Source organism: Typopeltis vanoorti, chromosome 13, assembly GCF_054136105.1.
Source record: "Typopeltis vanoorti isolate ZY-2024b chromosome 13, IOZ_Tvanoo_1.0, whole genome shotgun sequence".
NCBI classification, from domain to species: Eukaryota; Metazoa; Arthropoda; class Arachnida; order Uropygi; family Thelyphonidae; genus Typopeltis; species Typopeltis vanoorti.
In genome coordinates, this window is record NC_143561.1 from 114599768 (window position 1) to 114615021 (window position 15254).

Consider the following 15254-nt stretch of genomic DNA (forward strand, 5'->3'; position numbering starts at 1 on the left):
TGTTTGGGGTGTTGCACCTAAAACCTCCCTTAAAATTTTTAATGCTGTCCAAAAGCATCGCCGAAACAATGTGGGCTCTTTATATTTAAGTAACTTAATGGTTGCACCTTTTTGACAACTCGTATAGCAGAGTGTATAAGTTCTTTTCGCTATACCCTTTGGTATTTATTTGGTCTAGCTACTCACTGATGAAGCCTCAAAAAATGCTGAAACCGGTCTGGGTAGTGACCTCCCACCATAATGTAATAACAGCATACATTTCCTAGGAAATGTGTTTTTACATTATGGAAAATACCAAGAATAGCGATCAGAACCTTACTACCTTTGCCGCGAGTTGCCCGAGATTGTACTACGTACTAGGACTACTTGCATTAGCTCACGCTAGTAATCGCCGATACTTTTATAGTTTACTATATTCGGCATGAAACTCTCTGATTCCAATCTTTCAGTTTCTTATTCGGTTTTAAAACAATGTGGGATTTAATATCTCCTTAATTTAAATACACGAGTGTAACATTTTTTTTTACTGTTGTGAAGGTCAAAATGAACGATTCGTATTTTAGTATTGAATATATCACCGAAAAGTATTGAAAGATGTTTTGCATATGTTAATATTAATATAAACTATGTTTTATTAACGTACTTTCCTCCCTTAATTTGTTTTTTGGTATAACCTTCCCCCTCCCCTTTTCTGTTAGTTGGAATTATTTGGACTCTCTTGAGAATAGTTTGTATCCCTATTTCGTATACTGTTTCAGAGCCGCCTGGCGGTTCCTGAGAAAAATTTAGTAGTGTTATGACTGCGATGTTTTGTGGAATAATGAAACAAAGGTTTAAATCGCAGCAAAAAAACTCGCATATAAATGAATCATAAAGATAATGTTTGTATATTGTTATAGATTAATAATCAAAAATATAAATTTCTGACAGTAATAGAACACAAAAGTGTTTTGCAGTTATTAGTTCATGAAATATCAGCAACGTTTTTACAGGTGAGCTGGATTAGAGTACACGTTATATTTATTGAAATATTGTTTCGCACCTTGTTAATTACCCAGTAATGTATGATATAGTTCTTACAAATTTCAGACGAAGAGGTACCATGTATTAAGATGTATAAAGCTGGAGATAGATATTTTGTGCACGCTAGTTCGCCATAAGTTACATTACTGAGAGAGAGAGAAAAAATATTTGAAATGTATAAATGAAGCTGCCGTACACAAAATTTGTGGCGATCTGTTACGTCGTTTAATTAAGATGATTATAATATTTTTACTGAATATCAAAATGTTTTGTTGATCTGCCTTATTTTGCCAGATAGTTAACATATAGCCAGCAAAGGTTGGTCGATTGATAGAACCCCTGCTACTAATGGCTCACGCAAAAAGTTTACAAAGTTTCAGCGCGGTTAGTAGTTGGAAGGGGATTAATCGTTCAATGCTGTTGGCACACTCTCCGTCGATGAGTCTATGGACTCCCTGGAGGTGTCACATAATAATAATAATAGTTAAATGCAGGACCTTATTAGAACATATAATTTGCCTTGCTATCAAATGTACTGAATTACCAGATTTTGTGGTATATGTTTCACGATGTAGTTTATCCATTACAAAAATATATATTAAAACTAAATTTTACTTGCTTGGGTAAAAGTTGTGCAATTGCCATTTCAGCAATCACCATCACAACAATCAATTCTAGATATGTAACCCCTCCCAACAACAACAGCATACAAGATACTCAGATAGTACTACATAATTAAGTTTAAATTATTATTTGCTCCCTGTGAGTTATTTTCTTCCAAAGTAATCTGTTACTTGTTAGGCCTTCCATATTGTCATATTTTACATTTTCCTATTTAAAGGCAGTAATCTGTATCAGTCAACATAGAACTTAATCTTCCTATGGGTCTTTCCTACTAATCTGAAATTCCTCTTCCATTATGTTTACGAGTGATCATACTATATTAGATTAGTTTTGTGCTTTTCTGATATTTTTTTAATATATCATTCTTTCATTGATACTGTTTATTCATTTCAAACTAAAGATGTATTGAAAATTATTTACAAAAGTTTCATGATGAGACCAGTAGCAATGCTGTGCACTTTCAGACTTTAGGTTTGCTGTTTAGGTTCTTGTAAAATGTAATATGTCCACAGGAATAGACTGTTTGAACTTATGGCTGAATAACTGTATAAGGTCAGTGCATTATGTCCGTTAGTTGTGTGTTCTGGCTGTTTTAACTGGAGGAAAATTCTCACAGCTATGTATGTATGAGACTGAAAAGCCTTCATAAATATTATTCACATCCTAGATGACATTTGAACTTGCGACATTCCAGCAAAAGAGCAACATTGATACCAGTTGAGCTACAGAGGCTCTCTCAAAAGAATGGCAAGCTGCTGGTAAGTTTTTTTTTTTTTTTTTTTTTTTTTTGTACTAATATGTATTTTTTCCTTGTCTGAAGTGATAACATGTTGATTTCACTGACTTTAAGGTCAGTTCAGCTTTTGAAAGTTGCAGGCCATTGTTGGATGTGTGTATTGGTGGTTTTCTTGATAACAATGTTTGTGGTACTGTCATGAGTTTTTTTTCATATCCTGAGAATATTACAAAATTTAAAAATGGTTATCTCACATTTGGGGCTTCCCTTTACAGAAGTAGCAGGGATTTTCCCAGGAACTCTGGTTTTTCATCTCTCATATTAGCAAATTGGACCTAGTTCACATGCAGTTTATAGTGGCAGTAGGTGGTGTTGCATTGTAGCATACTGTGTAGATAGGTATGCATTTAGATGAAAGCTTAAGCAATATAGATTATAATTATATAATAATAATAAAACCATTTTATCATGTGATATGGTTATTACCACAATGTTACCTCTCACAAAAAATACTCCAACTTAATGTTCTTGTTGGCATCATCATTAATGTTCTGTCTCTTGACAGGTCGAATGGTATCTCAGCAAATTCTCTTCCTCCAATTTCCTCCTGTCTCTTGCTTCATCCTTCATTTCTTGATATCCTCTTGTGCCCATTATATCATCAAGCATCATTAGTCATCTCCTTCCTCTTGGTTGCTTTCCTTCAATTCTCCCTTCTATCACTCTTTTCAGTAGGCTGTCTCCTTATAATACACACCCTATCCAATAATGCTTTGTCTTATGGTCTTCAGTGAATTCTTTTCTTTAGGAAAGATAGACTTCTATTTGGGTTTGTAGGTCCGATTTATTACAACTAAGTTATACCAACTAGTTTCGCTAACTATAGCTGTTGGCTTCGTCAGGGTAAAGATATATAGATGTAAAACCACTTAAACACTAAAACCGTTATACTAAAACTGTAAAAGAACCAAATATAATTGCATTTTTACAAAAAACAGAAGAACATGTACATCACATGCATAGAGCGTGTATGAGTTCACTTGTTATGTAGGAACGTTCTATAATTTGTAGCAAAAGTCAATTCTGGCAAGTTCAAAGATGTAATGAGGGTCTTCAAGATCTCAGGCAGAATTAATCCTTGGTTTCTATTTAGGTTTTATTTTGAACGAATAACTGTTGTGGCTTCTTTTATCATTCGGGAATGGAAATCCTCCTCTAAATAGGGCATGGAGCTTTCGTCCCATTCTATGGTTTGGTTTGTACTAGAGAAATGAAAGGCTAACCCCGATTTGTCTTCTCTATTATTGTTTACATCTCCTATGTGTTCCTTTTTCATGATTTCAAAACTTCTAGAAGTCTGGCCAATGTAGTTCAAACCGCATGAGCAGTGGATATTGTAGACTCCGACATATTTGTAAAAAGGATGACTGTCTTTTGGAGATCTTAAGAGTTGGCGGATGGTCTTTGAAAGTTTAAAAGCCACTCGTATTCCACGTGGCTTGAGAATTCTGGCAATCTTATTGGAAACTGTCCCCATATACAGAATTACGATAGTGGAATTATAATGTATATCTTTAGGTATATCTACAAATTATAGAACGTTCCTACATAACAAGTTAAATCATACACGCTCTATGCATGTGATTAACGCGTTCTTCTGTTTTGTAAAAATGCAGTTATATTTGGTTCTTTTACAGTTTTAGTGTTTAAGTGGTTTTACATCTATATATCTTTATCCTGACGAAGCCAACAGCTATAGTTGGCGAAACTAGTTGGTATCACTTAGTTGTAATAAATCTGACCTACAAACCCAAGTAGAAGTCTATCTTTCCTATAGTTCTTGTGGTCAGAAATAACCTTTTCATCATTATGAAATTCCTTTCTTCTTCAACTCTTAATACTTCTTCATCGGTAATTTTTTCAGTCCACTTTATTTTCTCCATTCTTCTCCATAACCATATTTCAAATGCCTCCAACATTTTAGCTTCTCTCTTCCCAATTATCCATGTTTGTGATCCATATAAAGTTATACTCCCAATATAACACTTAATAAGTCTTTTCTTTAAATTTTTATTTTTTATTAATAAACACATTTTTCTTCCAATAAAATGCATATTTTCCCTTGTTAATTCTTTCTTTTATTTCCATGTCACATTTTCTTGTATTATACTACCAAGATATTTATGTAGTCTCACTTGTTCTGCATTTTCCTCATTCATCTTCACCGCAACATTTCCTTGTTTTCTGGAGATTCTCATCACTTTTGTTTTCTTTGTGTTAATTTTCATTCCATATTTCTTGCATATACTTTCAAATTTTTTCATTAGATGCTGTAGTAAGTCTTCAGTATTAGCTAATATTGCTTGATCATCTGCAAATCTAATATTTTGTATTGTTCCTCCAATAGTTATTCCCCTTTTCTCTTCATCAAATGCTTCTTTTTATCATTTCTTCTGCAAATATATTGAAGAGCGTCGGTGACAGGCAGCATCCTTGTCTTACACCTCTACCAGTCACATATTTTTTAGTTTTTCCTTCTTTTGTCTTTATTATGGCAGTCTGGTTCATATATAATTCAGCTATTAACCTTTGGTCTCTTCAATGTAATCCTATTTTTCATAGCACTTCCATCAGCTTTTTCCATTTCACCATGTCAATCAAGGTTATCACCCCAGATCTCTTATTTCCTCTACTTCCAACAATATATTCTCACCAAGCATAAATTCTGCATCCCATCTTTGTTTTCCAAATTTTAAAACCTTACATTTTGCAACATTGAACTCACATCCCCATTTGCTTGCCCAATCACTCAATTTATTCAAGTCTTCTTGCAAGGCCACAACATCTTCACTACTCTTTATGGTTCGTCCCAACTTTGCATCATCTGCAGACAACAATATCTCCATCCAAATCTTCGCCAATATCATTAATATACAAGTTAAATAGTAATGGCCCTAAAACAGACCCCTGAGGCACACTCCACTAGTGACTTTCCTTTTCCTGGATATCGCACCCCCATACACAACTTGTTGATACCTATCAGATAGCCAGTCTCCAATCCAATGCACTAATCTAATATCCAACCCCATCTGATCTAGTTTGACTGTCAACTTATCATGAGGTACTCTATCAAAAGCTTTTGCGAAATCCAAGTATATTACTGTGTATCCTTCTCCTCTGTCCAAGGAAGCAGTCACTTTATTGTAATAAGTAAGTAGATTACTAAAACATGACCTCCCTTTAGCAAATCCATGCTGTCCATCAAAGATTATACCATTGTTGTCAACCCAACTCTGGATCCTAGTTCTCACAAGCTTCTCCAACAACTTAACCACAACACCAGACATAGAGATAGGCCTATAGTTTGATGCTTGAGTTCAATCACCTCCTTTATGAAGTGGTACAACTTGCCCTCCTTCCACTCCTTAGGAACTTGACCAAGTGCAAGACTCGTATTAAAAAAATATGTCAAGGCAGGTGTCAACTCTCTGGCACATTCCTTCAGAATACGCGGTGATATATTATCAAGCCCCACAGCCTTATTTATATCTAGTTTACTCAACTCCCCAAACACCTCTTGCTCACTTACAGTCAGTCTCTCCTCCCTATCATCAACTGTTCTCAATCTCTCCATGAAGTCACATTCACAAGATTGAAAGATCTTTATGAACTGCTCATTAAGTATCTCCACCACACATTCTGCAACAGCTGTCTTTATACCATTTCCTCCAATCACTGTCATCCTTCCATAATCATTCTTTCTTTTGCTGGCTACATATCGAAAGAACTCCCTAGGATTCTTTTTGGCTTCATTAGCTAACTGCTGTTCATACCTCTCTTTAGCTACTCTCACCAACCAAGTCACTCTCCTCGCCTGGTCTTTGTAGACCTCATGAAATTGGTTACTTCCACTTCTCTTATGCTGCCTCCACAATGCACTTTTTCTCTGTATCGCATGCTTAATCTCTTTATTCATTGATCTCACACCTACCTTATTTAACCTTCTCACCCGTGGAATACATTTAGACATTGCATCTACTAAATAGTTTTTGAAAATCCCCCAAGCTGCATTGATCTCTTTTCCAGCTAACTCCTCATTCCATGCTACACCTGCAAGCTGTCTCCTGAGCTCTTCATAATCACCCCCATTGTAGTTCCACATATACCCTTTTTTCATAGGGGTCCTTGCACTGCTGGCAACCACCCAGGTAATCACCTCGTGGTCACTTTCACCAATTGGTGGATGATTTGACACCTCATTTATAATTACATCCTCCGATGAGATGACCAAATCCAAGACCCTTAATCCTAGTGAGCCCTCTGTTACATGCTGTCTGAGGTAGTTATCCCTCAAAAACTCAAGAAACTAATTTTCTTTACTTCCAGTTGCTATCTCTTCATTCCAGTCTATGTCGCCATAATTAAAATCATCCTTTTCTTATTTGCTTGGCTTATTTGACTATACATTTCACTATCACCACCATCCACATTACCAGGTCTATAACAACATCCCACCAAGTATTTGATTCTATTCACCTCTATCTCACACCATACTGCCTCAAAACCACTGGCCCTATTTCCCTCTTGCATCTCTACCTTGTATGGACATAACTCTTTCTCTATCATCAATAGCACTCCTCCTCCCTTTTTACCCCTTCTATCCTCATGAAACACATCATACCTTTCCATCTCTATTCCTGTCAGGATGTCGTCCTCATCTAACCATGTCTCACTTATTCCGACAAGCTTTGGGTGAACAGACACAATTAGTGCAACATTTCATCCACCTTGTTTCTTATACTTCTAGCATTGGTATACAAACACAACAGCTCATTTCTGGATCTACAGCTAGTTCCACTGATACCACTCACTCGATGTGATCTCTCCATGCTGGACTGGGGCCATTTCCCTTTCTGCTTCTTCATTTTAGAACCCTTTGCAATTCTATCTGTTTCCTCTTGATCCCTGGTCATCCCATTTCTTTCCTGCCTACACATGCTCTCACTTCCTCTTGGAGCATCCACCTTTCTCATGCTGTGTACCCCTGTCCACCCTGAGCCTCCCTGTTTCCCTGCTCCTCTTGCACACCCGTTCTCTCATTTTCTATACTCATACCACTCACTTCCCCATTCATATCCACTTCTTCAATCTCTCCTGTCTTACTCTCCTGCTCTTCCACATCGCCCCCCTCTCGATCTCATTCATTCTCTCTATTCACTTCTCTACCTTCCAGCAGCAGTCTCTCCAAGCGACTCGCACCATAACCACTCAAATGCAGTCCATCGCTAGTGGAGAGGATGAGATGTATTTAGCAAAGTAGAGTAGTGTGCCCTCCCACGATGAGTCCTTGGACTCCCTGGAGGTGTCACATAATAATAATAATAGTTAAATGCAGGACCTTATTAGAACATATAATTTGCCTTGCTATCAAATGTACTGAATTACCAGATTTTGTGGTATATGTTTCACGATGTAGTTTATCCATTACAAAAATATATATTAAAACTAAATTTTACTTGCTTGGGTAAAAGTTGTGCAATTGCCATTTCAGCAATCACCATCACAACAATCAATTCTAGATATGTAACCCCTCCCAACAACAACAGCATACAAGATACTCAGATAGTACTACATAATTAAGTTTAAATTATTATTTGCTCCCTGTGAGTTATTTTCTTCCAAAGTAATCTGTTACTTGTTAGGCCTTCCATATTGTCATATTTTACATTTTCCTATTTAAAGGCAGTAATCTGTATCAGTCAACATAGAACTTAATCTTCCTATGGGTCTTTCCTACTAATCTGAAATTCCTCTTCCATTATGTTTACGAGTGATCATACTATATTAGATTAGTTTTGTGCTTTTCTGATATTTTTTTAATATATCATTCTTTCATTGATACTGTTTATTCATTTCAAACTAAAGATGTATTGAAAATTATTTACAAAAGTTTCATGATGAGACCAGTAGCAATGCTGTGCACTTTCAGACTTTAGGTTTGCTGTTTAGGTTCTTGTAAAATGTAATATGTCCACAGGAATAGACTGTTTGAACTTATGGCTGAATAACTGTATAAGGTCAGTGCATTATGTCCGTTAGTTGTGTGTTCTGGCTGTTTTAACTGGAGGAAAATTCTCACAGCTATGTATGTATGAGACTGAAAAGCCTTCATAAATATTATTCACATCCTAGATGACATTTGAACTTGCGACATTCCAGCAAAAGAGCAACATTGATACCAGTTGAGCTACAGAGGCTCTCTCAAAAGAATGGCAAGCTGCTGGTAAGTTTTTTTTTTTTTTTTTTTTTTTTTGTACTAATATGTATTTTTTCCTTGTCTGAAGTGATAACATGTTGATTTCACTGACTTTAAGGTCAGTTCAGCTTTTGAAAGTTGCAGGCCATTGTTGGATGTGTGTATTGGTGGTTTTCTTGATAACAATGTTTGTGGTACTGTCATGAGTTTTTTTTCATATCCTGAGAATATTACAAAATTTAAAAATGGTTATCTCACATTTGGGGCTTCCCTTTACAGAAGTAGCAGGGATTTTCCCAGGAACTCTGGTTTTTCATCTCTCATATTAGCAAATTGGACCTAGTTCACATGCAGTTTATAGTGGCAGTAGGTGGTGTTGCATTGTAGCATACTGTGTAGATAGGTATGCATTTAGATGAAAGCTTAAGCAATATAGATTATAATTATATAATAATAATAAAACCATTTTATCATGTGATATGGTTATTACCACAATGTTACCTCTCACAAAAAATACTCCAACTTAATGTTCTTGTTGGCATCATCATTAATGTTCTGTCTCTTGACAGGTCGAATGGTATCTCAGCAAATTCTCTTCCTCCAATTTCCTCCTGTCTCTTGCTTCATCCTTCATTTCTTGATATCCTCTTGTGCCCATTATATCATCAAGCATCATTAGTCATCTCCTTCCTCTTGGTTGCTTTCCTTCAATTCTCCCTTCTATCACTCTTTTCAGTAGGCTGTCTCCTTATAATACACACCCTATCCAATAATGCTTTGTCTTATGGTCTTCAGTGAATTCTTTTCTTTAGGAAAGATAGACTTCTATTTGGGTTTGTAGGTCCGATTTATTACAACTAAGTTATACCAACTAGTTTCGCTAACTATAGCTGTTGGCTTCGTCAGGGTAAAGATATATAGATGTAAAACCACTTAAACACTAAAACCGTTATACTAAAACTGTAAAAGAACCAAATATAATTGCATTTTTACAAAAAACAGAAGAACATGTACATCACATGCATAGAGCGTGTATGAGTTCACTTGTTATGTAGGAACGTTCTATAATTTGTAGCAAAAGTCAATTCTGGCAAGTTCAAAGATGTAATGAGGGTCTTCAAGATCTCAGGCAGAATTAATCCTTGGTTTCTATTTAGGTTTTATTTTGAACGAATAACTGTTGTGGCTTCTTTTATCATTCGGGAATGGAAATCCTCCTCTAAATAGGGCATGGAGCTTTCGTCCCATTCTATGGTTTGGTTTGTACTAGAGAAATGAAAGGCTAACCCCGATTTGTCTTCTCTATTATTGTTTACATCTCCTATGTGTTCCTTTTTCATGATTTCAAAACTTCTAGAAGTCTGGCCAATGTAGTTCAAACCGCATGAGCAGTGGATATTGTAGACTCCGACATATTTGTAAAAAGGATGACTGTCTTTTGGAGATCTTAAGAGTTGGCGGATGGTCTTTGAAAGTTTAAAAGCCACTCGTATTCCACGTGGCTTGAGAATTCTGGCAATCTTATTGGAAACTGTCCCCATATACAGAATTACGATAGTGGAATTATAATGTATATCTTTAGGTATATCTACAAATTATAGAACGTTCCTACATAACAAGTTAAATCATACACGCTCTATGCATGTGATTAACGCGTTCTTCTGTTTTGTAAAAATGCAGTTATATTTGGTTCTTTTACAGTTTTAGTGTTTAAGTGGTTTTACATCTATATATCTTTATCCTGACGAAGCCAACAGCTATAGTTGGCGAAACTAGTTGGTATCACTTAGTTGTAATAAATCTGACCTACAAACCCAAGTAGAAGTCTATCTTTCCTATAGTTCTTGTGGTCAGAAATAACCTTTTCATCATTATGAAATTCCTTTCTTCTTCAACTCTTAATACTTCTTCATCGGTAATTTTTTCAGTCCACTTTATTTTCTCCATTCTTCTCCATAACCATATTTCAAATGCCTCCAACATTTTAGCTTCTCTCTTCCCAATTATCCATGTTTGTGATCCATATAAAGTTATACTCCCAATATAACACTTAATAAGTCTTTTCTTTAAATTTTTATTTTTTATTAATAAACACATTTTTCTTCCAATAAAATGCATATTTTCTCTTGTTAATTCTTTCTTTTATTTCCATGTCACATTTTCTTGTATTATACTACCAAGATATTTATGTAGTCTCACTTGTTCTGCATTTTCCTCATTCATCTTCACCTCAACATTTCCTTGTTTTCTGGAGATTCTCATCACTTTTGTTTTCTTTGTGTTAATTTTCATTCCATATTTCTTGCATATACTTTCAAATTTTTTCATTAGATGCTGTAGTAAGTCTTCAGTATTAGCTAATATTGCTTGATCATCTGCAAATCTAATATTTTGTATTGTTCCTCCAATAGTTATTCCCCTTTTCTCTTCATCAAATGCTTCTTTTTATCATTTCTTCTGCAAATATATTGAAGAGCGTCGGTGACAGGCAGCATCCTTGTCTTACACCTCTACCAGTCACATATTTTTTAGTTTTTCCTTCTTTTGTCTTTATTATGGCAGTCTGGTTCATATATAATTCAGCTATTAACCTTTGGTCTCTTCAATGTAATCCTATTTTTCATAGCACTTCCATCAGCTTTTTCCATTTCACCATGTCAATCAAGGTTATCACCCCCAGATCTCTTATTTCCTCTACTTCCAACAATATATTCTCACCAAGCATAAATTCTGCATCCCATCTTTGTTTTCCAAATTTTAAAACCTTACATTTTGCAACATTGAACTCACATCCCCATTTGCTTGCCCAATCACTCAATTTATTCAAGTCTTCTTGCAAGGCCACAACATCTTCACTACTCTTTATGGTTCGTCCCAACTTTGCATCATCTGCAGACAACTGAATATCTCCATCCAAATCTTCGCCAATATCATTAATATACAAGTTAAATAGTAATGGCCCTAAAACAGACCCCTGAGGCACACTCCACTAGTGACTTTCCTTTTCCTGGATATCGCACCCCCATACACAACTTGTTGATACCTATCAGATAGCCAGTCTCCAATCCAATGCACTAATCTAATATCCAACCCCATCTGATCTAGTTTGACTGTCAACTTATCATGAGGTACTCTATCAAAAGCTTTTGCGAAATCCAAGTATATTACTGTGTATCCTTCTCCTCTGTCCAAGGAAGCAGTCACTTTATTGTAATAAGTAAGTAGATTACTAAAACATGACCTCCCTTTAGCAAATCCATGCTGTCCATCAAAGATTATACCATTGTTGTCAACCCAACTCTGGATCCTAGTTCTCACAAGCTTCTCCAACAACTTAACCACAACACCAGACATAGAGATAGGCCTATAGTTTGATGCTTGAGTTCAATCACCTCCTTTATGAAGTGGTACAACTTGCCCTCCTTCCACTCCTTAGGAACTTGACCAAGTGCAAGACTCGTATTAAAAAAATATGTCAAGGCAGGTGTCAACTCTCTGGCACATTCCTTCAGAATACGCGGTGATATATTATCAAGCCCCACAGCCTTATTTATATCTAGTTTACTCAACTCCCCAAACACCTCTTGCTCACTTACAGTCAGTCTCTCCTCCCTATCATCAACTGTTCTCAATCTCTCCATGAAGTCACATTCACAAGATTGAAAGATCTTTATGAACTGCTCATTAAGTATCTCCACCACACATTCTGCAACAGCTGTCTTTATACCATTTCCTCCAATCACTGTCATCCTTCCATAATCATTCTTTCTTTTGCTGGCTACATATCGAAAGAACTCCCTAGGATTCTTTTTGGCTTCATTAGCTAACTGCTGTTCATACCTCTCTTTAGCTACTCTCACCAACCAAGTCACTCTCCTCGCCTGGTCTTTGTAGACCTCATGAAATTGGTTACTTCCACTTCTCTTATGCTGCCTCCACAATGCACTTTTTCTCTGTATCGCATGCTTAATCTCTTTATTCATTGATCTCACACCTACCTTATTTAACCTTCTCACCCGTGGAATACATTTAGACATTGCATCTACTAAATAGTTTTTGAAAATCCCCCAAGCTGCATTGATCTCTTTTCCAGCTAACTCCTCATTCCATGCTACACCTGCAAGCTGTCTCCTGAGCTCTTCATAATCACCCCCATTGTAGTTCCACATATACCCTTTTTTCATAGGGGTCCTTGCACTGCTGGCAACCACCCAGGTAATCACCTCGTGGTCACTTTCACCAATTGGTGGATGATTTGACACCTCATTTATAATTACATCCTCCGATGAGATGACCAAATCCAAGACCCTTAATCCTAGTGAGCCCTCTGTTACATGCTGTCTGAGGTAGTTATCCCTCAAAAACTCAAGAAACTAATTTTCTTTACTTCCAGTTGCTATCTCTTCATTCCAGTCTATGTCGCCATAATTAAAATCATTCTTTTCTTATTTGCTTGGCTTATTTGACTATACATTTCACTATCACCACCATCCACATTACCAGGTCTATAACAACATCCCACCAAGTATTTGATTCTATTCACCTCTATCTCACACCATACTGCCTCAAAACCACTGGCCCTATTTCCCTCTTGCATCTCTACCTTGTATGGACATAACTCTTTCTCTATCATCAATAGCACTCCTCCTCCCTTTTTACCCCTTCTATCCTCATGAAACACATCATACCTTTCCATCTCTATTCCTGTCAGGATGTCGTCCTCATCTAACCATGTCTCACTTATTCCGACAAGCTTTGGGTGAACAGACACAATTAGTGCAACATTTCATCCACCTTGTTTCTTATACTTCTAGCATTGGTATACAAACACAACAGCTCATTTCTGGATCTACAGCTAGTTCCACTGATACCACTCACTCGATGTGATCTCTCCATGCTGGACTGGGGCCATTTCCCTTTCTGCTTCTTCATTTTAGAACCCTTTGCAATTCTATCTGTTTCCTCTTGATCCCTGGTCATCCCATTTCTTTCCTGCCTACACATGCTCTCACTTCCTCTTGGAGCATCCACCTTTCTCATGCTGTGTACCCCTGTCCACCCTGAGCCTCCCTGTTTCCCTGCTCCTCTTGCACACCCGTTCTCTCATTTTCTATACTCATACCACTCACTTCCCCATTCATATCCACTTCTTCAATCTCTCCTGTCTTACTCTCCTGCTCTTCCACATCGCCCCCCTCTCGATCTCATTCATTCTCTCTATTCACTTCTCTACCTTCCAGCAGCAGTCTCTCCAAGCGACTCGCACCATAACCACTCAAATGCAGTCCATCGCTAGTGGAGAGGATGAGATGTATTTAGCAAAGTAGAGTAGTGTGCCCTCCCACGATGAGTCCTTGGACTCCCTGGAGGTGTCAAGTAGTAATAATAATATAATGTTTCTTTTACATCAACAATGGTAACATTTTGAAAAGCTCTTCAATGACATTTTGAAGTCGTCCTTTTCTGATCTACAACATTTAAATATAGATGCTCATTGTATTTCTATGATTTCCAAACTGTTTGTGTTAAAGTAAAAATCTTATCACTGATCTCATTATGTATGGTTGCATAAATCTTACTTAGAACAGTCAGTAGGGAAGTTCCTCTATAATTCTGTGTCTCAAGTTCTTCTCACAATGAGTCATATGACTCCATCAAGGGCAGGAAATTAATATTTCTCTTTTAGTTTTATTTCTCTTTATGGAGATGGGTGTTATGGGAGTCTACTCTGATAATCTGGAATTCAACCAGGTTATCCAGACTATGTGATGTCATTACTGGAAAAGTTTTTGTACCTTTGAGATATGTACTTCCATATTTGAGCATTTCTTATTATCAACCAGCAGCTCCTCTGCATATCAGATTTTTCTCACTTTTTTTTTTTTTTTTTTTTGTACTCATGACTATTCTGTATATTTTCTAATGCTGCTCTCTCTCTCTCATTGCTTATTTTATTTAATAATGTTCAAATGTCCAGAATATCTGCTGTTTTTATGTTATCTTTGTCATCTATAATTCCTTTTACAGTGTCCTTTCTCCATTTCTTTTTTTTCCCTTATAGTTTCAGAACTATATGGTTAATTAACAAGCATAGAAACAGAACAATCCATTCAAAATTGCCTCCAGAGCATTTTTCTAAATTCATGATGTTTATCTTTTATATTCTATCCATGATTTTTATTTATCTACTTTTATGCAGTGTTTGTGTGTTTGTCTATATCTTCTCTAAGAACACATCCTGCCCATGAACTTTTGGTACATTTTACAACCATGATGCTCAGATCTTTTCAACTCTTGCAGACAACTTCATCACATATTTCCCTGGCTCAATCAGTGTTTTTTTTCTTTTCATATTTTTATTTTATGATTATTAACATCCGACCTCCATGCAGTCAGAGACTCATTGTGGGTCTTGTCACCTGCCACTTGAACTTTATGGTTTGACTTTTGTTTTATCCAGTAATGCTGGTGTATTTCAGTTCACAATTTATTTTTTTATTTTTTATTCAAATACATCAAAAAACATAGTAGGTTTCATAACCTACAATTCACCCAGTCTACTTCTTGATATTCTTCTGTTTTTTTTAATTGATGCCTCCAGGGAGTTCAAAGACT

At 36.3% G+C, this 15254-nt stretch overlaps 1 protein-coding gene across 2 annotated transcripts in view; it reads left to right on the forward strand.

The window, feature by feature from the left end:
* Positions 1 to 784: 784 nt before the first annotated feature.
* Positions 785 to 15254, forward strand: part of LOC150100481 (arginine and glutamate-rich protein 1-like) — a 179940-nt gene continuing 165470 nt past the window's right edge. For both annotated transcript variants that reach the window (XM_090402832.1, XM_090402833.1), the window contains exon 1: positions 785 to 992. The gene's annotated coding sequence lies outside the window, so the exon portion shown is untranslated. The remainder of the gene's footprint in view (positions 993 to 15254) is intronic.